Source organism: Sinocyclocheilus grahami, unplaced genomic scaffold (genome assembly GCF_001515645.1).
Source record: "Sinocyclocheilus grahami isolate Dianchi unplaced genomic scaffold, SAMN03320097.WGS_v1.1 scaffold106.1, whole genome shotgun sequence".
Lineage (NCBI taxonomy): Eukaryota > Metazoa > Chordata > Actinopteri > Cypriniformes > Cyprinidae > Sinocyclocheilus > Sinocyclocheilus grahami.
The window spans coordinates 1,101,727-1,124,492 of NW_015505285.1; the positions used below are offsets into that span (position 1 = coordinate 1,101,727).

General features: G+C 37.6%; 1 pseudogene; it reads right to left on the reverse strand.

The window, feature by feature from the left end:
* Positions 1 to 5,163: 5,163 nt before the first annotated feature.
* LOC107588597 (protein kinase C eta type-like) lies at positions 5,164 to 22,766 on the reverse strand (annotated as a pseudogene).

A 22,766-nucleotide genomic window follows, 5' to 3' on the forward strand; every position in this document is an offset into this window, starting at 1 on the left:
CTTGTTGTTTGTAATTTCTCCGATCACAAATGCAGACAGAGTTTTATGTTTACGCGGCGCGATACGATGCAACGCAACGCGTAAAAAGACAGTTTAAGTCATTATAATTCATAATTATGTCCCAACGAATGCCTCGTTTATAATGGGTTTTCATGTTTTTGAATCATGACTCCGGCCGGGACACGGCATCACAGTATGGTAGGGGCGTAACATTTCCGTCACACACTTGAGGTATTCGGCCAATCACAACGCACTGGATAGCTGGCCAATCACAGCACACCTCGCTTTTTCAGACCGATGAGCTTTGTAAAAATCGATGTGTTTCAGAAAGGCGGGGCATAGAGGAGAAACAATAATGTACAGTATGTGGAAAATAATGTGTTTTTTTTACTTTAAACCGCATAAACACATTTCATTACACCAAATACACAAAATAATGTTCTCTTTAGCAGCATCATATGACCCCTTTAACTTAAGTTAGGGAGGAGCGAGCCCATGGGCGTCGCTAGACCATTTTTAGGGGGGTTATAGCTTTAAATTTCTATACATTTATAGCTTTCTATAAAAAAAAGCTATAAATTTCATATGAAAACGGCAGCAGACTTCTGCTCCTCCCCGTCTTTCAGCGCGTTCTTCAATCCACAGACCGTGTCGGCGCAGAGCAAGAAACAGAGGACAAGATGTGTGTTTATCGATAGATTGTTAAAATATCTGCATCTGTTCAGTTCTTTGTCATAAATCCAGTTTACAAAATATCATGGGGTAGCAATCGGTTCCCCATCTACTGTAGCCCAAGTTTTCACTGCGTTCACCCCTCATCACACCACAGCTGTTTCCTCCAGCGAAAATGAAGCACATATGAACGCATATACTTTATAAAACGATCATGTTGCAATTTTCATTTGAAAATGTAACTTTCAATATAATATAATACATATTCCAGCGCATGTGGCAAAGAGGTTTGCATACTTAAGCTAAGGAAAGAGGGTTGTACTAGAAATGCAAACAGTAAAATGTTGTGTTTGTACAGTAAACAGGTTGTGTGTGTGAGATCAGGAAGACTTGAATTTGGCTTATGTTATACATCTATGCAATACAGTGGAATACTGCAATAAGTTTAGTATGCAACCCCTATTAATCAAACATTTTTATCTTATTTATATATTTTTTTTAATTATTATTAAGCTATTATTATTATTATTATACCCTCACTGGGGGCTGAGCCCCCCTAAAATGAAAATCATAGAATCGCCCCTGAGTGAGCCCATCTAATCTTTCAATCAACAGCCAGAGTATATAAGCAGCTGCTTACCTCTCTCCAGTCTCAGCTGTTCCAGCATCCCTCCACCCCCCCCAATCTCCACCTTCATCTTAGGTACCTTGCCCTTTGTAATCAGCCTATATCAAGTCCCTTGGGGGTATATCAGAGCTCGAGTTGAAGCTGCTTCATCAAGCCCCTCATCAGTGGTCAGCAAGCCAAATAAGTTTACACACAATTTCCTTAAGATTATATGGGCAAACAAACTCGTTAATCAACTGACTCTGATGGATCTGATTCAAAGAGTCACTTTCACATTATTTACCAATTTACTCAATTCTTTTGATGGCAGAAGTGGCTAATAACAAGTTGGCACCATAGTACTTTATAGTACATAGTACTACTGAAGTAGGCAAATTATAGAACTATTTGGTAGACACTAGGCTTACCATGGTAATTCTTTTTGTAATATAACAGTTTTCAGTGTTGTAACTGATTATTCTAATTTTATTAATGACATATAATATATTAATGGCAATAACTATAAAAGGTCTCCCATATTTTCCCATATTGAAAGAGACATGTCAACAAACATTTTCCAGCCCAGAAAATTCTGGAAAGATGTTCTTTTTCCCAAATTCCAGCCTTGTGACCAAGACGAGACGTGCACACTAACATAAACCCTGTGTCTCGTCCTTTTCCACACAACACAATGGAAAAACCTGAGAAAATTTCCCTGAAGCCGGCCACAACACTTGCTTTCCTCTGTAACAATCATTAAGAGTACACGTGATGACTAAACATCTGTATTCTTAAAAAACACTGTCCTTTTGTAAACACAGTCTTTTCAGAATAAATTATGTATTAAAGCCTTTCCAACCTGATCTCAAAACATATTTTATGGTGACAGTTTGAAAGAATTCTTACAATGTGATTCATATGAATTTTTATGAATAAGGTCTACCACTAAACCGTCATCCGAATTAACCACTAATTCACCAAGATGTAAAATAGTTCTGAATTGCCATACGATTCTGTTGACTTTTCTCACTGTAATGTTTTGAAAATCAAAATGACAGATCCTATAAATTGAACTTCAAGTTCAAGGCCATGCTCCATCTCCACTGTGTCCTTGAGGGAAACATTTGCTCCTGTGTAGTTTGCAGCTCAGGGACTGTTCCTGCCAGGTCTATAATATATTGTGTTTGGATGAAAGGGTCTCTGCAAAATTGCATTTTCAATTTATTAGCATTGCAGCTGCTGGATTGCGGTAAAGAACTGTGATGTTGCTGTATATGAATGAGGGAAGCAGATGTACACGTGCCAACTCTAATCTGCAGTAATCTCCTTTATCCTCCTGTTCAGAGATGATCTCTCCATCCCTCAGCAGAGGCTGAATGCACACAATGGGACTTTGAAGAGAGGGATCAGATCATCTTTTGCGCTGCAATTCGTTGATGTAGTACAATGAACATCAAGCTATAAAAATTCACACACACACACACACCCATGCATGTATTATTGCTCTGTCAAGCCTCATTAAACAATAAAGAGACACATAAAAGGTCTGGCCTAAAGGTGAAGCACTGTTTGCACACACTTGTAGCACACTTAAGTGTATATATGATACATTTGAAGATGTCTTGATGTCTTTTTTTTACCCAGGGGAATCCTGATCTAATCGTTGCAACCCTTCATTTATCAAGACAGAAATCAATAGAATAAACACAATCAGCCCAAGAGGTTTTGAAGCTGAAGTGGTGCTAAGTCTGAAATGGATTTTCTGCATCCAATAAAGGGTATCCGTACGGGCAGAAGAGAAATCAATAAAATATAATTATGGCCCACTGGACCTGCATGGCTGGAAACTGTTCTGTCACCAAGGCCTTTAAGAGACGCATTACAGAGGGCTAATTTTATAACAGTTTAGACGAAAGCAGGGAGAACAGCAGTCTGTCGCCAATACACAAACTGACAAATAAATCTGGGACATATAGTATGCCAGCTTGCTCTTGGTCTATATTGACATGCATTCTAAACCAAGATATTGCATGCACGTTTATAGCCTGTTTCTTAAGAAGGAATCCTGTTTCTTTCTGCAGGAATAACTAAAATCTTAAAAATCTAAATGAATGTTACAGACACACTAGTTAAAAGTTATTTATGTTATGGCATTTGATCCTTCTAATATGCTGATTTGGTGCTCAATAGATGCTGCTTAATAGAAATAAAAGTATTAATTTCTTTGAAAAAAAATTTACTGACCCCAAACTTTTGAACAATAGTATATATACATATAAATATATATTTATATATACATTTAAAATGATATGTATATATATATATATATTTTTTTTTTTTTTTTAAAGTCTGGCTTCATTATTAAGCAATACAACCTAAAAAAGAAACCCTAAAATGTGCCATATTTGTCATTTGAAAATATATAAATAAATATATATGAAATAGGGCTGTCAGCATGCAGAATCAAGCAAGAACCGTTCAAAACTTGAGACATATAACACAAATTGCATTGCATATTGCACTGAGGGGGGAAAGCAAGTAATGCAGGGAACAAAATAATCTCACAGCATGAATAGTCTGATATGAAGAGATCAGCCATCTCAGACCTGTACCTTTTCTGGGAAGAAAACCATCACCAGCATCCACAATGAATAGGTGTTTACAAAGAACTACAGTACAAGAGATGTATATGGCAAAAGATGGAAAGATATCAAAAGATGAATAACAGAATGATATTAAGCAGGATGCAGAGAGAAATTGTGGTAACTGGTATTGAAGGATCAGGAAACTCCTCTGTGTATAGACCGTTATAAGAGGAGTCATCCAAGCCCCACAAGAGAGTGTCCTTGACCATACAAGGATTTCTGCCTACCCCCGCATTGCCAAAGACTGTAAATGGCTCCAAGCTCATAAGATAGTGCTCTGTTTGTTGGTCTTCAGGGTTGTAGTCTCCCACAGGAAAGTGGGCTGCTGACGTTGATTCTCCAGGAAAGCTTCCACTCGTGTAATTGGGGCAGGGCCAGACTTGTAGGGGCAAGTTGCTTAATGGGATTCCCCATGACATCTCCAATGTCTTTCTCACTCAGTACCAAAGATCTGTTGCTAATCTTGTTTGCCTCCATTCGTCAAATGTAAGCATGATGGCAAAAAGTACCAGCCCCGGCTTGTAGGGTTTTTTTTTTTTACTGAGGCAGGGCAAAGACAAATTATCTAAAAAACAGATACTCATTACAGGATTCTCATCAGGCTAATGTTTTCTTCAAAGCTTGACTCTACCCTGCAAGAAACCCATCAGCAGTCAACCTTGATTATTTTTTTTAAAGTTGATGAGGGTCCCCATTGACACTTTAGTGTTTCTTATTTGATTAAACAAAAGAGGTTGCATCATCTTCTATTTTCCTCATGAAAAAAACCTGCCTGAGATGAGTTCTTGATCTTGCGTGACATTGTGTCACCACTGTACCCAACCTTCGTGCAATAAGTAGCACAAGTGCGTGTGGAGTACATCAAATAGAATGAGACATCAGTTTACTGTCAGGGACTTGTTGTGTTGCATCTAGCATTGACAGAATGAGAAAATTTTACTATGATTTTTACAGAAACATAAACATTTTAGACACCAATTTGGCAAAATGTAACAAACTGACATAAGAATGTGGAAAAAACGTGTCAAAAACTTGGTCTTAGCTGGTCTCTCAAACCAGCAAAGAATACTATAAATTGTGTTTGACTGAAATTACAAACTTTTTTGCACACTCCTACAGACACAAAATGTAATAATGTGAAATCATTGCCAAATATGTACAGGCACGAAAGCATATACCAACAGATATTTCACTCTGCTCGGACTGAGAAGATCCAAATAAACAACATTAAAGAATGATGAGGATGAGGAGCAAGAGTCACTGCCCTCAATATAAAGAATTGAAACTGGTCAACATCTCACCGGACTGTGTTAACCTTTAACCCTTCAGAACAACAGAGGGGAGATGTCTTTTGATGAAGTCACAGAGAGAAAAAGTCTAAATGCAGAGAACTCAATACTGCAGCCTCTCTCAACAATAAAACGCATCTAAAGATGCCAGTTTAATCATGGGTGAAATTCTGACCTGAAATGTAATAAACAAAACAACAAACGGTACAGATGTTCAAATAAATGTATGAAAATATCTTACAAAACTAGAGTTTCCATTTAAAATGCATTTTCAGAGCAAGTGCAGAGGGATCAAATCAAGTTTCCTAAGCATCTGGATATAAACAGTTAAAACAGCTACAGTAGCAACTGAACAGACAAGTTCACCTGTTGATCAAATTTGTGTAAACTGCTGTCTTCCAGGATGGAGTGTCTCATGGAGATCTTTGCAAATCACTCACGATGTGTCTGACACAAAGACAATTACACTGTTGTTCAAAAGCATAAGCGTAGGCCAAAATAATCTTATAGCTTAGGCAAAGACCAAAAAGCTAGGCCACTGAAATGCACAGTCTTTAACCAGTTTCAATACAATGGTATTCAAATGTTTCTTTAGACTGCTCCTGAAAGTTTCTATTGTCACAATTTATTTGGTTCTATCAAATCACAGAATTCTCCTGAGTTCTGTTCCTTCATGAAATCACACATTTCTTCGGCTCTGCTTTGCAAATCTGAAACCACTTTCAGCAGTTCAGGGGAAGTAAAGGAGAAGTCACGGAACTCGTCCTGACTGATGGATGGGATGATGGCCTCATCGATGGGCGTAAGAGTAGGATCTTCTTGGGTGAAGTCTGGATCAAAGTTATTCACATCTTCTGCAGTTTTCTGGATTAAAAAAAATTTAAATTATATATATATATATATATATATATATAAATCTGCATTTACATTTCTAATGAATTTGATGATTAATATTTAGTTCAATGTTTACATCTAAAACTCACAATTCTGGGCTTGAAAGGTGGTTCAAGCTCTCGCTGGTTAAGTTTGTTCCAGTCAATGCTAGTAAAAAATGGGTGACTGGTTACAGCGGCCTCTCCACCCTCGGCAGCAACACAACCCAGACGACGGGATGGATTCTTTGTCAGAAACTGAGAAAAATAAAACCAAAACATGATGTCATGCATACGTCTATCAAACATTCTTCTAATTTGAAATGCACAAAACTAATACACACATTACTACACACAGATATACATTACTAAAAAGGAATACACGAACCAAAAATATGATAGAGCCCAAATATATTGAATGTTGTGAATCCTATCAAATCTCCACAGTGAGATTAAACCTCATGTGTATGTCACATCTGTAATCAGACTCAATTCCTTTGAGAATGTGTGACATATCACTCAATCGCTTGTGGGAGGTTGTGTCTAGAGTATCAATGTGTGGTATCAAATGTAACCAAATCAGATCAAATCCTGCCCTCCTTCTATAACCGTCTAAAACAAACATGCTCGTGTACACACAAATACACACTCTCTCTGGGTAAATCTGACACCCATTAGGAAGCACAGCTGGCTACCATAGCTCATCGACTCTGAACAACACTGACAAACTCGTTGTTGTTCAGAGAGATCATCCAGTTTTACAGAAAAAATTACTTAAAAGGGGTCATATGATGCTGCTAAAAAGAACATTATTTTGTGTATTTGGTGTAATGAAATGTGTTTATGCGGTTTAAGGTTCAAAAAACACATTTTACACATACTGTACATTATTGTTTCTCCTCTATGCCCCGCCTTTCTGAAACGCGTCGATTTTTTACACAGCTCATCGGTCTGAAAAGGTGAGGTGTGCTGTGATTGGCCAGCTATCCAGTGCGTTGTGATTGGCCGAATACCTCAAGCGTGTGACGGAAATGTTACGCCCCTTACCACATTGTGATGATGCCCTGTCAGGCCGGAGCGATGATTCAAAAGCATGAAAACCCATTATAAACGAGGCATTCGTTGCATCCAGTGGGGACATAATTATGGATTATAATGACTTATACTGTCTTTTTACGCGTTGCGTTGCATCGTGCCGCGTAAACATAAAACCATGTCTGCATTTGTGATCGGAGAAATGACAAACAACAAGCACTACTCTACACCACCCAAAAAACTCGCTTTAAATATATAAAATATAAAAACTCTTTAAATATAAAAGATGTACTTACAGTCTTTGAGTCAGAACAGCCGGCACTGTAGTCTACTCTACCAGGATCAGGAAACAGTCCTTCATAAAATGTGCTGCACACATCTGAATATTTGGGTTGAAGTGTTCTGGAACAGTGTTGTAAATACAACTTAACCACTGATTTCTAGTCGTGTCCATTTTTGGAAGGCCAAACAAAGTAGTTTCGCTTTCACAATGAAACACAGCGTCACACACGGCGGCCTAGTGAGCAGAGGCCGGGGGATAAAGTGAGGAATGGCCAGCGGGCTGAGTGAGCAGAGGCGGCGTATTCGACAAAGGAGCGTCCGGAAGGACATGTGACAACCCCGGGCTGGACTCCGCTTTGTCCACGGTGAAAGCCGATCCAGCGATCCACAGCGCAAAGTTGTACATCTACAGTTGTAAAGTTGTAGTATTTCCTCAGCAACCAGCACGGATCAGCTCTAGGCATGACGAAGCAGATATCATCCTCTTTTGAAAGGCCAAACAAAGTAGTTTCGCTTTCACAATCAATCACACAGCGCATTCACAACATGGCGGCAGCAACAATACTACAGCCGGAATAAAAGTTACGCCCTCTTTCTTTGCGTGAACATTTGGGCGGCGTTATGTAAATCTTCCCACATAGTGATGTAGACATGTGGGGGCGTGTTAGAACGAGCCGTTTAAGGTAGGTGTGGCTGACTCTTAACTTTTATAAAGAATATCTATTTGGATTTGAGACTTTAGTCTTTGCAACTTTACAGATCTTCTTTATGCACTAAGAGCTTGTAACACTCCAAAGAGAAAGGAAAAATTGAAATCGCATCATGACCCCTTTAAAAAACAAGGGATGTACCAACTTGAAAATTCTGTCAGGTAAGCCAATAGCTCTGTTCATGTTATAGCCAATATTAGAATTTTAAACTAAATAAATAAACTAGTAAAAATCAATCTTTGTTATTAAAAATTATTATCAATTTTTAAATGTTAGAATTGAAATTAGGCATCACAACATTATAATATACATGAAAAAATTGTTACCACATAATTAGTGTTTTTAAAGAATAACTTTAGGAGAGTGTTATATAACAGCAAATATAATCTGTATGTAAAAATGTAGATTAATTAAACATATAATTAAATATCCAATATTGGCCGATGCTGATAAATAAATGAAAAAACGGTATGTTATATTGTCCATTGTTTCTTACAGTTGTTCATGTCTGGTCTGTCTACACCATAGCTGTGCAACAGGACTGAGGTCTGCTATTCCAAAAATAGAATGCTTTTGAGGCACTCTATCGATCTATTCTTTGACTGCTGTAGGTCATGGTCATGTTGGATGACCCAGGTTTAAGGATTTTTCATCTCAGGCAAATATCGTGACATTCTGTTGTGGAATTTCCAGATTAAACTGGGAATTTATTGGTCCTTCAATAAATGCACATTGCTCTAAGGGGGAAAAAAATCATCTTCAGGATTATTACCAGCAGTGTATCTCCTCCACTATTCCTCACAGTGAGAGCAAACACTATGCATGTGTACATTTGATGTGAAGGGTTTTTATTTTTAGCTACAGTCATGTGATAGCAGTGGATTGTGGATCGAGGCTAAATATAGTTATGTAAGAGAGGGGAAGAGCATGAGGAACTGAGAGAGATCAGATGGGAGGTATTTACTGTTTACTGATGTTCATTGTTGCATGAACTGACAGTTTAATTCACACCATATGCCTTCCACCAATCAGGACAGATAAGCAATTACAGCTCTATTCAAGTCAATTCATGTCTGTATGACTCCAGGGCTCTTAAGCAAACACTGAGCAGCTCACCCCTTTAAGTATGTCCACAGCATTTGTGCTGAGCCAGGACGCGTAGATGATCTCTTCAGTCAGGATGGACTCAAAAAGGTCATCCTCATTCTCTGCCTCAAAGGGGGCGTGGCCAGAAAGCATCTCATACAGCAGCACACCGAGAGCCCACCAATCAACTGACGAGCCGTACAGCATCTCCTGAAGGATCTATAGGACCATATAAAAATTAAATTTAGGACATCCTACCTTCACACACTTCCACACTCATCACGCACTTCCATAGATTATCTTTTCACCAAAAACTAACAGACACCAAAAGAAGCAGTTTATATCTACAATATTGCTGATTATATTATATTATATTAAATTATATTATATATTTTGAAAGAACACAGGTGTGAATGTGGAGTTATTTTAGTATTATTTATATGCTATTATAGTACTTATTAATATTTAGAATTAGCGTATATTACAGCTTTACGTTTTAATAATTTTATGTAATTTAGTTAATTTTCTGTTCTGTTTAACTTTAAATTGACTAATTAAATCATTCATATTTAAAAATAATTCAATATTGTTTGTAAAACTTCACCTTAATCTAAAAAAAAAAAGAAAACATGGAATATAGAAATATTGCCTTGGCAACCAACTGAAATAAAATACAGTGCCATGAAAAGGTTTTTGCCCCCTTCCTGGTTTTACATTTTTTTGCATATTTTTCACACTTAAAAGATTCAGATCATCAAACAAATTTTAATATTACACAAAGATAATGCAAGTAAATACAAAATGCAGTTTTAAAATGATGATTTCTTTTATTAAGGGAAAAAAGCTGTCCAAACCTGCCTGGCCCTACGTGAAAAAGTAATTGCCCCCTAAATCTAATAACTGGTTGTGCCACGCTTTGCAGCAACAACTGCAATCAAGTGTTTGCGATAACTGGCAATGAGTCTTTTCACATCAAACATAGAAAAAACACACTTAAAGGAATAGTTCAACCGAGAAACTAAATTTCTATCATCATTTGCTCACGCTCATGCTGTTCTAAACTCATTTGACTTTTCTTCTTCATACACCATCAAAAGAAAATGAATATTGGTGTAGATCAAGGACAGCAGTTTGGAAAATGGCAGCTTGAACATTCAGCTAAACTGCACCTTTCATGTTCCATTAAAGAAAGTCAAACGTGTTTAGCACATCATAAGGGGGAGTAAATGATACCAGAGATTTCATTTTGAATTAAATATCCTTTTATTTTCTGTCTTGAGTGCATTTGTCTGTCTAACCTGTATATTATTCCCTTGCTGTGGAGGAATATGAGAGCAGATGTGATCTCCGCTGTGTAGAATCTGGCTCTGTTCTCCTCAAACTTTCTGGATTTCTGAATGTGAAACATCAGATCTCCCCCATTCACAAACTCCATTACAAAAAACAGACGCTCCTGTGAAAGGATTAAGAAATTAAGATAAAGATTCCGTTAAAAGACAACAACAAACAGCAGATTACCACCTTCAACATCAGGAAATTCAGCTCCTTACAGGGAGTCTTTTAACCAAGCATGTCACAGCCATTAGAAGATTTATGGGAGAGACAGACAAAGCAGAAACATAAATACTGTTTAGTCAGTGAAGAAGACTGCAGGAAACACAGGATTATGGGATTGTGAGGGTTGGAAGGTGATCTGAAACGAAGTGCATCATAAGTTTGAATTGACAACACTAAGTACCTGTTTGAGTTCAGCACAGCCAATGCATCAAACTCAGACCTCTCATCCAGGGACCACCCACAGTTTGTTTACTGACCGTATGATGCATGATGCACACAAAATAGGAGAGCACTTGTGAAAAGAAAATGATTTTCAGTTTGTGAAATATTCAGTAGTGCAAGATGGGGCAGATGCCCACAATAAGAACAGTGTGCATTTACTGCTACTAATTTCTTATGCGTTTCTTTACAAACATTCACAGAGACTGACGATTTTTTTTTCCCATACCAATCTGTTACTGTAGTATGTTCCATTTCAAATTTATCTTCCACTAAATGTCACGTAAAAAAAACTTTTTTTCATCAGTCAGACAGTTTCTATGCTAGTGGCTGTTCACCTTATGCGTTTCTTTACAAACATTCACAGAGACTGACGATTTTTTTTCCCCATACCAATCTGTTACTGTAGTATGTTCCATTTCAAATTTATCTTCCACTAAATGTCACGTAAAAAAAAACTTTTTTTCATCAGTCAGACAGTTTCTATGCTAGTGGCTGTTCAACAGAATAAGCTAAGATTTGGACCATCAAAGCGCCATGACACATCCACTAATGACCAAATTCATCACATCAACAAACACAGACATGCACATTCACTGTGCAACAGTCCACACCGCAGGACCTCCGAGATCATCGATTTTTGTCACCATGTTGCAGTGCTATCTAACGTAACCCGGCCCTTTGTATGGAGTGTGCTTTGTATGTCGCTCACGTGTGGAGGGTTAAGAGATTGATTGTGTGCGTCAGGGCTGTGAAGGAGCAGAGACAAACCGGTTCATAAATTCCTTTCCTCATTACAAACACAATACATACGTCAGCAAGACCTTGAGGATGTTCCTGCACATCCATGTTCACATTGACTCTGCAGTAATAAATCCAGAGAGGTCATCATGTCAGATCTGTTCTGCTGGACAGAACATGAAATCTAAGTCTTCAAATCCTTTTGCAATCAGTGTTTGAGCGCATGTTTTAAAAAACCTTGCGTACACTCAAGTTAAAGTAATTCAATTAAACACTGTAGTCTTACAAATGCTACAGTGTGTGTGTTTCAAGTGGCTCTGTAAAACTGTAAAAGCTACGTTAAGGGATTCAGTGCTGACCTCTCTATTCTAGAGGCTTCAAGCTAAACACACAAGCAGATTATAGCGGACCTCTGATCTCTCATAACATACAAAGGGGGAAGTACACATACACAGAAAAAGCAAAGTAGAAAAGTAACATATTGATGAAGCATAACGTGTTTAATTCTCTACTGCCCCCTACTGATGATGTGAAAGCTACATGCTCTCATTTAAAGAACAGAATATACAAACTGTTCCCATTTATTGTACATACATACAGTACATATATATATATATATATTAATATATATATATATATATATAGGCTAGGTTAATCTGTGATGTGTGTGTTCCTCACCAGTGTCTGGAAGCAACAGTACACCTGAGTGAGGTAAGGATGAGTGGAAGCGAAGGATAACACTCGTTTTTCTGTCATAGTGCACTCAACATCATCATCCTGCAGTATGATGTCTTTCTTCAGCACCTTCACTGCAAACACCTGATCTGAACCGTTCAACCGGACCAGCATCACCTATTTACACACAACACCAACAGTATGACTTGGGAAGTATCTTTCATTTTATTTGTATTCACTCTAAATTTCTGGCACAAAATTGTCATCATAATATTTTAATATGAAACAACACAGTGCACTTGAGGTATATCACACTATTTAGAAGTCACTTGCACAGCAATAATCCAATGTTTTTTTCCCCAGAGCATATAATATTTTATGTACACCAAATAAAAACTTATCAGATATAATATTAACATTGTAACATATAAAAATTGCCATTATTATATCATATTATAGTTTTTAAACAGGTCAGTGACTGTACCATGCAATTTCTTTCAGATAAGAATATAAAATTCACATTGGAATCATTTGTAATACATAAACACATTCACATTGGAATTGTGTGAATATTTTGTTTAACAAATAGTCTGCAATCATTGCGCTACACAGTCATACTGGACCTGATGTACAGAGGAATAGTCTTAAACACAGACCTTGCCGAAGCTGCCTTTTCCCAACACCTGCAGGAGTGTGAAGTTTGAGATTCCCAGCTTCCGACTTGCCTCTTTTTTAGATTGCCCTCGATCTCCTCTCACACTCAATGTACGGGACTGAGCGTCCATTCCTGAGAGACCCTGAGAAGAGAGACAATATTTAGACTTAAGACTTTATTAGTTTATTACTCGTTCAGTACATTTTATCATTCAATATTAATTATTCTGTTGATGGTCTTGTGTTACTTCCCATAATTTCTCACTTTACTTCACTAAAGTTTAGTTTTTTCCTATTTTCAGTGCGTGCAACCAAGAAAAATGTGAGTTATGTGTGATGTGAATAAAGCACATTAAACTTAAACAAAGAGATTTACACACACAGACAGATCACATATTTTACTTTTGAAAAGATTGAGTGCACATGTGTGTATTTACCATTGAGTTGCGTTTGGTCAGTCCTCCCGGCTGAAGGCCCATTTCTGCCAGTTTATTGGCCAGTTCTACATTGTTGACTCCACAGTTTGGGGCAACATTTCCCTTACAGCGGATATGGACATTCATTTTACAAACTACAGATGTAAAAACACAACACACCAGATGAGCCTCACAAAACAGCATAAATAAAACTGATGTATACATTTATGGTGACCAAATGGGTGACAGAAAGAGAGAAAAGTACTTTTGCAGTGCAATCCTTGCCGTACAATTCCCCACAGCAAAGAGCCACAGTGGTCACAGAAGGTAGGAACCTTATAATTGTGGATGTTAAACTTATGGGGAACATTTATACTGAAACCCTGATTTGTTGTCTGTAAAAAGAAGCAACAGAGCATAGAATAAAAAACACAGCAGAAAATGTAAGCAGTTCTATTTCTGACCAGCAGGTGGAGAAATGACATCTGTGTTTTTTAGGACCGACAGAAGTCACTTCACCAACATATGACACAATTGGTCTGTGTGTGTGTTTCAGTAATTCTATGGCCTAAATTTCAAAAATTGCCCACAGATGAAACGAAAAACCCAATCAAACCATACTGTGAAAATACACAGTACAACTCACGAAATGCGACAATACGAAAATGTTTTAGGGTTAGGATTGCGTGCATTACCTCTTCCTTGGCAGGTTTCTTCATGCGTGGACAGACCGTAACCACAAACTGATGGCATCGCTTGTGTACCACACAGGTGCACACTAACAAGCACACACAGAATACAATCAATCTATAATACAATCAATTTAAACACAGATAATGTTGATTAATACAGAGACAGAGTGTACACTCACCTTGACATTGGTAGCCCTGTTTTCCAAAAACACCCCTGGAACAAAGAAAACAATGTACAAATAAAATATAACAAAGTTTGTTTAGCCACTCACTTCAAGCATTTGTATACAAAATGTAAAACACTTTTACACTGTAATTTATATGGTTCTCGATTTTTGATTAGAATAATAAACTTTATTTGTATAGAAAATAAGTTTTTCGTACAATGCAAAATGCAGTTCTTTCTTACAAACTCACACAAAAATGTCTTATTAAAAAAGGAGTAACACTTTACTTGAAGCCTTTATATAAAATGTATTATAAAAGTTTTAATGCATTAATTATGCCTTGTAATGCACCTTATAATGCACTGTACAATCTCATGAATAATTGTAACTACAGTTAATACATTATAACAATTATCAATTCATTGTTACACTATGCATTTTAAATTCAGTATTTTAAGTATTTACAACAAGATATAATGTATTACAATGACTAATTATAATGCATTGTGCCCTTTAATAGCCCTTTATAATGCATTATACATAAAGGCTTTAAGTAGAGCGATACCAAAAAAGTTTTTTTTAAAAGGTGAGCATTTATGTGACAAAAATGCACTACCATATGAATTCTTTGCAGTGGAAGCAGAACGTTGGTTGCTTTAGGAAGGTAGACATGAACTTGTGTCCATTTACTTGGTGGATTTTTCTTCTAACTGCCTGCTGCCGTTTTCGGTTAAATTCTTTATAGGGACGAGTGTTTCCTCCAGCATCATCTAAACACGGAAAAACAGAAAAGGTTTTATTATTTCATGATCTTATTACAATGCATAGGTATTTCCTGTAATGCCATGGAACATTCTGCTGACTTTGTGAGAGGGAAGAGAGACAGATTAGGAGCCCCCGGTTCACTGGTATTATTAAGTCTAGTCTAGTCTCTGCAGGGCTAACCACAGGCCTTTAAAGGAAGCCAGCTTCACAGCCCCTGCACAGCAGGTGTGCGATTCACACATCGCATACACTTCATGCATAAGATGCTCTGACAGAAGCTCTGTCTAAAAACAACTGTGACTGAAGAAGGCTTTGTGTGTCTTAGTGTGTCTTAGCATGTGTCTGGTAGCATGTTAACATTTAGTTAAGTGATACCTCAACTAGTGCTGGGCGGTATGACCAAATATTTATATCACGGTATTTTTCTAAATTATACCGGTTTCACGGTGTTAACCATATTTTCTACTGATTGAGAGAGGAAATACTGCAGTATATTGACTTAGAATGCCCTATTTTACTGTCATGATGAGTGAATATTGTCAAAAAATACCACATTAAATAGTGACTAAACACGACCCCTTTTAATACATGTTAAACAGGAGTCACTCTCATTTATAATCACGGCATAGTCTGATAAAATTAACATGCATCTACACTAAAGATTTGACACTATGCGGTTGTTTTGGCTATATTACTTTTTTGTCTCATGCAGCGCACTGCCTGCGTCTGAGTAACAAACTAAAAAAAACAACAAACAAAAAAGTGCATATGATATTAACAGACGAACTACGCTCATATTAATAATTCCAAACTATCAGTAAGTGACAGGTGCTAGGAAAAGCTGTTTTGTACTCATTTATTGACGAGTCGGCTGCGCTGCGGCCAACTGAATGTGCTGCTTCTCTGCCGCTCACTGCACAGAACAGACGCCGAGAGAGGTGACACTTCTCTGGGAAAGTCAGACCTCGCGATCGCGGGACAGCACTGGCGAAATCTTCCAACTGAACCATAGCTAATTGTTCTATTAGTTCTACAGCTTCAGTTTCGGAACTTTCATGCTTAGTAACACATACAGCTGATCCCTCACCACAGTGCACCAGTGAAAAGGGACGCCTTTCAAACAGTGTCACGTTCCGAACGTTGTTTAAGCAACATACACCGGTATAGCGGTATTTTAAAAATTCATATCATAACAAAAATAAACACCGGTATTCGGTATGAACCGGTATACCACCCAGCACTAATCTCAACAGCAAGTGGAGGAAATGAGTGTGGGTGCATCAGTGCATGTGTGCATTTCCACCATCGTGGCCTAGACAGTGCGATTCATCAAGAAGAGTTTTATATTTTCATCTTTTACTCTGTCATTGGCTATGAAACAGGCCGCGTGTTCTCGATACGCCTTTGTTTCAGTCCAAAAAAAAAGCATACTGACTGTCAAATTGATGCATGTATGATTAAATGTATGATTAAATGTGTACTTCTGCATGAGAAGATTTAAAACAAATAGAACAGTTAAAAAAAATATTTAAAAAAAAGATAAAAAATGAGAGGTGGGACTCACCGTCTATAAATGAGCCTGTGAGACTAACCAAGATGTAGACCTTACCCTCAGGTTCAAGGTCAACCTGCAACACACAAAAAAAATCAATAAATATTATTTTAGACACTGAATACTGAAGTTAAGTTATTGTCACATTTTAAATGTAACTTAATTAAAAGTTTAAATACTCATTTTCATTATTTTTATAATATTCTCTAAATTTGAAGATTAGTACATTGATCAAAACTATCAAACAACACAAACAAAACTATGGGAATTACTTGGATATAAAAATGTTAAATAAATTCATACTTTCCATAATTTCTAACAAATACATTCCTATTTTCACAGTTATCTGTGACAGTAAGAGTAGTTTCTTGGCGAAAGAAACACTTAACAATTGAACATATTTAGAAAAATTTGACTTTTGAAAATGAAAATGACTTTTAGAAAATGACTTTTCTGTGAATTTTTAAGATTTCAAAATTTCCCATGATTTCCCCAGGCCTTTCAGGAAGCATTTGTGAAGTTCCCTGGCATTTTCAATTTGTGTATTAAAAGTTGTGTATGACAAGTCTGTTTTTTTTTCAAGTTATATATTCAGGCAAACATGCACACGTTAAAAATTATATCTGTGCCAAATACAATCACACAACCCACTGGTACCGTCCACAGCAGTCACACTTTTACACCACGGAAAATGTAAATGAGGTCAGGCAGAAGTGAAATATTAGAGCTGGACTACAGATTACTGTAGAGCAAAAAGAGAAGAGAGATAACGGAAAGACAAACTCAGAAATGGAAAGAGACAGCAAGGGGTAAAAGGGGGGCGTTTATGAGCCTGTGGTAAACTCTCTGTAGAAAACCAACTTTGTGGGTGTGTGTCGACCTGCATGTCATACAGAACTAAACCCTATGTGCTTCTGTATGTGTTACGACAGAATCATGGTCAAAAGAAGTAAACTATAGGAAAGAGATATTGCATGCAAACAGCAGAAACAAGGGAATGGCCAACCAGATCAGCCAATCAGAAAAGCTCCCTACCTGTCACTCATTTTGGTGGTGGTCTAATTACAAGTCGATAATTAGCAAAACAGCACTAACAACATCTTTAAGTTATATATTCAGGCAAACATGCACACGTTAAAAATTATATCTGTGCCAAATACAATCACACAACCCACTGGTACCGTCCACAGCAGTCACACTTTTACACCACGGAAAATGTAAATGAGGTCAGGCAGAAGTGAAATATTAGAGCTGGACTACAGATTACTGTAGAGCAAAAAGAGAAGAGAGATAACGGAAAGACAAACTCAGAAATGGAAAGAGACAGCAAGGGGTAAAAGGGGGGCGTTTATGAGCCTGTGGTAAACTCTCTGTAGAAAACCAACTTTGTGGGTGTGTGTCGACCTGCATGTCATACAGAACTAAACCCTATGTGCTTCTGTATGTGTTACGACAGAATCATGGTCAAAAGAAGTAAACTATAGGTAAGAGATATTGCATGCAAACAGCAGAAACAAGGGAATGGCCAACCAGATCAGCCAATCAGAAAAGCTCCCTACCTGTCACTCATTTTGGTGGTGGTCTAATTACAAGTCGATAATTAGCAAAACAGCACTAACAACATCTTAACAGAACACTGTGATGCATACAGGAATGATTAGCCATAATTAGCATACAGTATGCCCTTTTCTTTGTCACATATGGACTAAATTAATTTAGATTAATTTAGTTATTTTTAAACTATTTTGCTTTAGCAACTTTCAGTAGAGTTCAGCTGAATATTTTTTCCACCAGTCATACTTCTTTTCATTTGGTTAAAACTGAAAGCAGAAAAATTCAGACTATGACAGAGTGTGTGTCAATACTCTATCTCCAATACACACAACTTCCATTTTATATACTTTTGATGCTAGTTTCACTCACTGATAAAATAGCATAACAGAAACTGCATAACAGAAATTCCTAGAGGCAGTTCCCATATAGGAAACTCATACACACTCAAACACACTCTTACTTGTGTGTGCTGTTTTGAACTGCAGGATTCACAGTTCAACAGCACTGATTTCCTATGACTCTGGATTCAGACTATGACAGAGTGTGTGTCAATACTCTATCTCCAATACACACAACTTCCATTTTATATACTTTTGATGCTAGTTTCACTCACTGATAAAATAGCATAACAGAAACTGCATAACAGAAATTCCTAGAGGCAGTTCCCATATAGGAAACTCATACACACTCAAACACACTCTTACTTGTGTGTGCTGTTTTGAACTGCAGGATTCACAATACCATTAGTCCCAAAAGCCTGAGGCTCTACACAGAAACAAATACATACACTGAAACTTGGCACAAAATGCCCACATCCCAGACAGAATAAAAGCAGAGTATAATTAATTAGCGGTTCTGTGACCTGCAGCAGCAGAATCAATAAAAATGGTGTTGTGTATCTCTGAAGTCCACTGAATTTCATCTGGAACCCAATAGAAGTTGATCAGATGTACAGTAACGTTTAAAAGTTTAAGGCTTGTAAGATTTAAAAAATGTTTCGGAGTCTCTTACGTTCACCAATGCTGCATTTATTTAATCAGAAATTAGAAAACAGTAATATTGGGAAATATAATGTTTTGATTTATTACAACATGTTATTTATTTCTGTGATGGCAAAGCTGAATTTCCAGCAGTCACTACTACTCCAGTCTTCAAGAAACATTACTGTTATTATTATCAGTGTTTAAATCATATAAACTGAGATTATATGTAAAAAATGAAATTTCAAATCATTTAAAGTATGCACTTTCCCTTATACATACAGTACAAGTTGAAGCTAAAATAACCTTGAGGCTAATAATAAAGTGTATCTCCATATTACTGTTCACTAAATGAACAAATGTTCAGGACGCGTACAGTAAAAACAAGATGTTCACTCTAAAAATAATGTCCCTGTGCATAAGCATTCTGGGAAAGGAGAACTAATAGTACTTGAGCTGAATAATAAGGTTACAAGAAGACCTTCACCGCTTCTGCTGAGGACAAGCAAGATGATTTGCATGTGCATGTTCAGCCTGGTCACTGAAATGCTGACAACAAGCGTTTTACAACTACTGTGTCCTATGACTCTGCAGCAGTGTTGAGTTAACACACTGATATGAACTAGCTCTGAAGGCAGTGTAGACATGGAAATTGTGGTGCTTAAACCACAGAAGATGCTAAAACCACAGAGCAAGATGTTTCAGCTGGTCTTAGCTGCAACCATCCCACGGAGAGTCTGAGAGCTCAAACTCTGAGTCCAAATTGTGTTGACTGACTGTGCATTAAGCCCCGACTTGCTTTCATTAACCTCTGATCATGCATCAGGATCTGTGTCTAGAGCTGCAGTCAAAGGCCTGATACTGGATCAGTGAGCATTGTTGCACTGTTGGACATATGGGTGTAAGTGTGAACCCACACTGATGATGGTGGAAGATGATAACACCCATAACCTCTGCAAGTCTGCTGTTCACACACAAGGAAAAAACACAACAGCACTAAATAAAAGAGACTAAACAAGGAAAAACACAACAATAAAATACAACAGAACAAAACAAACAAAAGAACACAATGCAATGCAACAAAGCATGACAAAAAGAACACAACACAATACAATACAATACAACAAAACCAACAGTGTGAGGTTTAGGGGAAACTAGGGAGTGCTGTAATACCAGTTAAGCCAATTAGAAATGAACAACAGGGATGAAATCACTATTGTATATGAACAACATCAACCTAAATAGGCAGATTTTCACTAAATGTAATAAATAACACAAGCTTTTCATGGCTTGTAACAATAGTTTTTAATAAAATATATTTAAAGAAATAGCAGAAATATCATAGCTGCAGATGGAGAGGGTTGTACCACTTTCTAATGTGCTTTTCTACTGAAGACACAAAGATTGCACAAAATCAAACAGGCCACATTTGCTACAACTGTGATAAAACAAGCTAATAAACTTTAAAACCAAACCGATGTGTGCATAGGCCTGTTTAATATATACTTATAATTGTTTTCAATTGCTGTCTTGAATTTAAAATTCTTAAATGTTTACAATTTCATAGCAGTCATGTGGCTCAAACAGTAGAGCATGGTGCTAGCAATGCCAATATCATGGTTTGATTCGTAAGGAATGGTTGAACTGATAAAATGTATACTTTAAGGGAACTCTTTAGTCTGCCAAACCCATGAATGTAAGTTTTCAATCAAAATGTTTCAAATGAAAAGTAGGATGATAGGTGTGTGTGGTATGGAGATGGGGGATGACAATTACTTTAAATGAGTAAATTCAATAACCATAATAAAATCATGCATGTCGGCGCCAATGGCCTCCTGGGCAGCGCGCCGACATGTAGCGCCTTTGCGCCTCGGGCGTCCCGAGTTCTAGTCCCGGCTCGTGGACTTTTCCCGATCCCACCCCCCTCTCTCTCTCACCGACTTCGCTTCCTATCGACCTACTGTCCTATCTAAATAAAAGGCATAAAACGCCAAAATAAAAAATAAAATCATGCATACAGTTTAACATGTTTACAAGTAGCATTACAAGTGTCCTGGAAATAGGGTCGATTGTAACAATGGCATTCTTTGTACCTGATATTAATTTATTTACTTAATTCTAATATTAAAAGCATCAGATTTCGAAACTTCTTTAATTTACAGTTGGCAAATATGATAATATTGTATCAAAGTTTCAGATATACAGCACAAAAAAAACAGACGTTGAAATAACATTACAACACTCCCCACACTCTTCTATTTTGTATTCTAGTATGCTGACAATTTAGTCCATCACTGTCTTTCATTATGCGATTCGTCTTTAGTGTGCAACTAAGTACTGTACTAAATACTGTTTTGCATTCTGGACTTGTAATCAACATGCACTTTTCTACAAACACAAATCTCTCCAATGCCACCAGATGCATAATAACATCATCATCTAAAACTTTACAGAGTCTCACCTCTATTCTGTAGGCTATAGGACAACACCTCTATCCAGAGATGCTCATTGTCTGCCCCATCAGAGCAAACATACCTTGTTATTTCAGAACTTTTCGCTTTATAACCTAGGCTATATGAAGTGTAATGTGTCAAAACACATGTGGAAATCAAATCTCCACCAACTTAAAGCAAAGCAATTTCTCACAATAGCCTACTTAAGAAAGACGCAGTGTGTGATCAGGTGAGGGAACAGCAGCTGTATGGTAAACATTCCTCACCCATCCTTCAAATGATTCCTCTCTGTTCGTGCTCTTCATCAGATCACCAAACTGGATGGTGCAGTTGGCCACGAAGTCATCGTACCCAATCGGTGCGTCATGAAAAATGGCCAGCTCTACTTGCTTGCCGTTATTGACGTTAACGGAGAACTCCTCGTTATAAGTGGGCATGTTGGTTTTCTGCTTGGTGTGCGTCTGTCCGATCTTATACTCGTCCACCTTCACTACGATGTACGGGTCCATGGTCTGGTTCGCCTTGTTGAACATCACGGCGTGTCGCATAGAGGTGGTCGTGGGCTTCAGGTCCACCGCTTCGCCGATGCGCAACTTCAGATACCCGTTAAACTTCATGGTGTCCTCTAACCTCGAGCCTAGCAAATCTAAGCCTATTAGCCTAACTGACTTAGTGACTGTTGGACATGATATCACTTAAATGGGCAAGTGTAAACGCACACAAGTTAAAAACCTGTACACAACGCGCTGTTTGAACCACCTGCTTTGCGGAAGGACTGAAGCGAGTGGGCAGAATGGGGAAGTGAAGGAGTTCACGCCTGATTACGCGTCTCCCTCAAGGGACTCAGTCACAATAATAAATGTTTTTCTCTCGCTATGTCTTTAAACCTTTCAGTTTTATCCGTTAGTTGAGTTATTACGATGTCGCCTTTGCAAAGTTTTCCTTGACACTTTCACACTCCGTCCATAGTTGCTGAATTTTGGACCCGTGTCTGACAAATCTTTGTGTAAAAACTTCTAAGTGCTCTACTTCAGCCGGAGAAACTGAGCGACAGGGCGCTGAGGAAAGTGCAGAGAAACTGTCCAGATATTGTTCTTTAAACAAAGCCACGGGTGGACCATCTCTGAAGTACCTGCATACGGA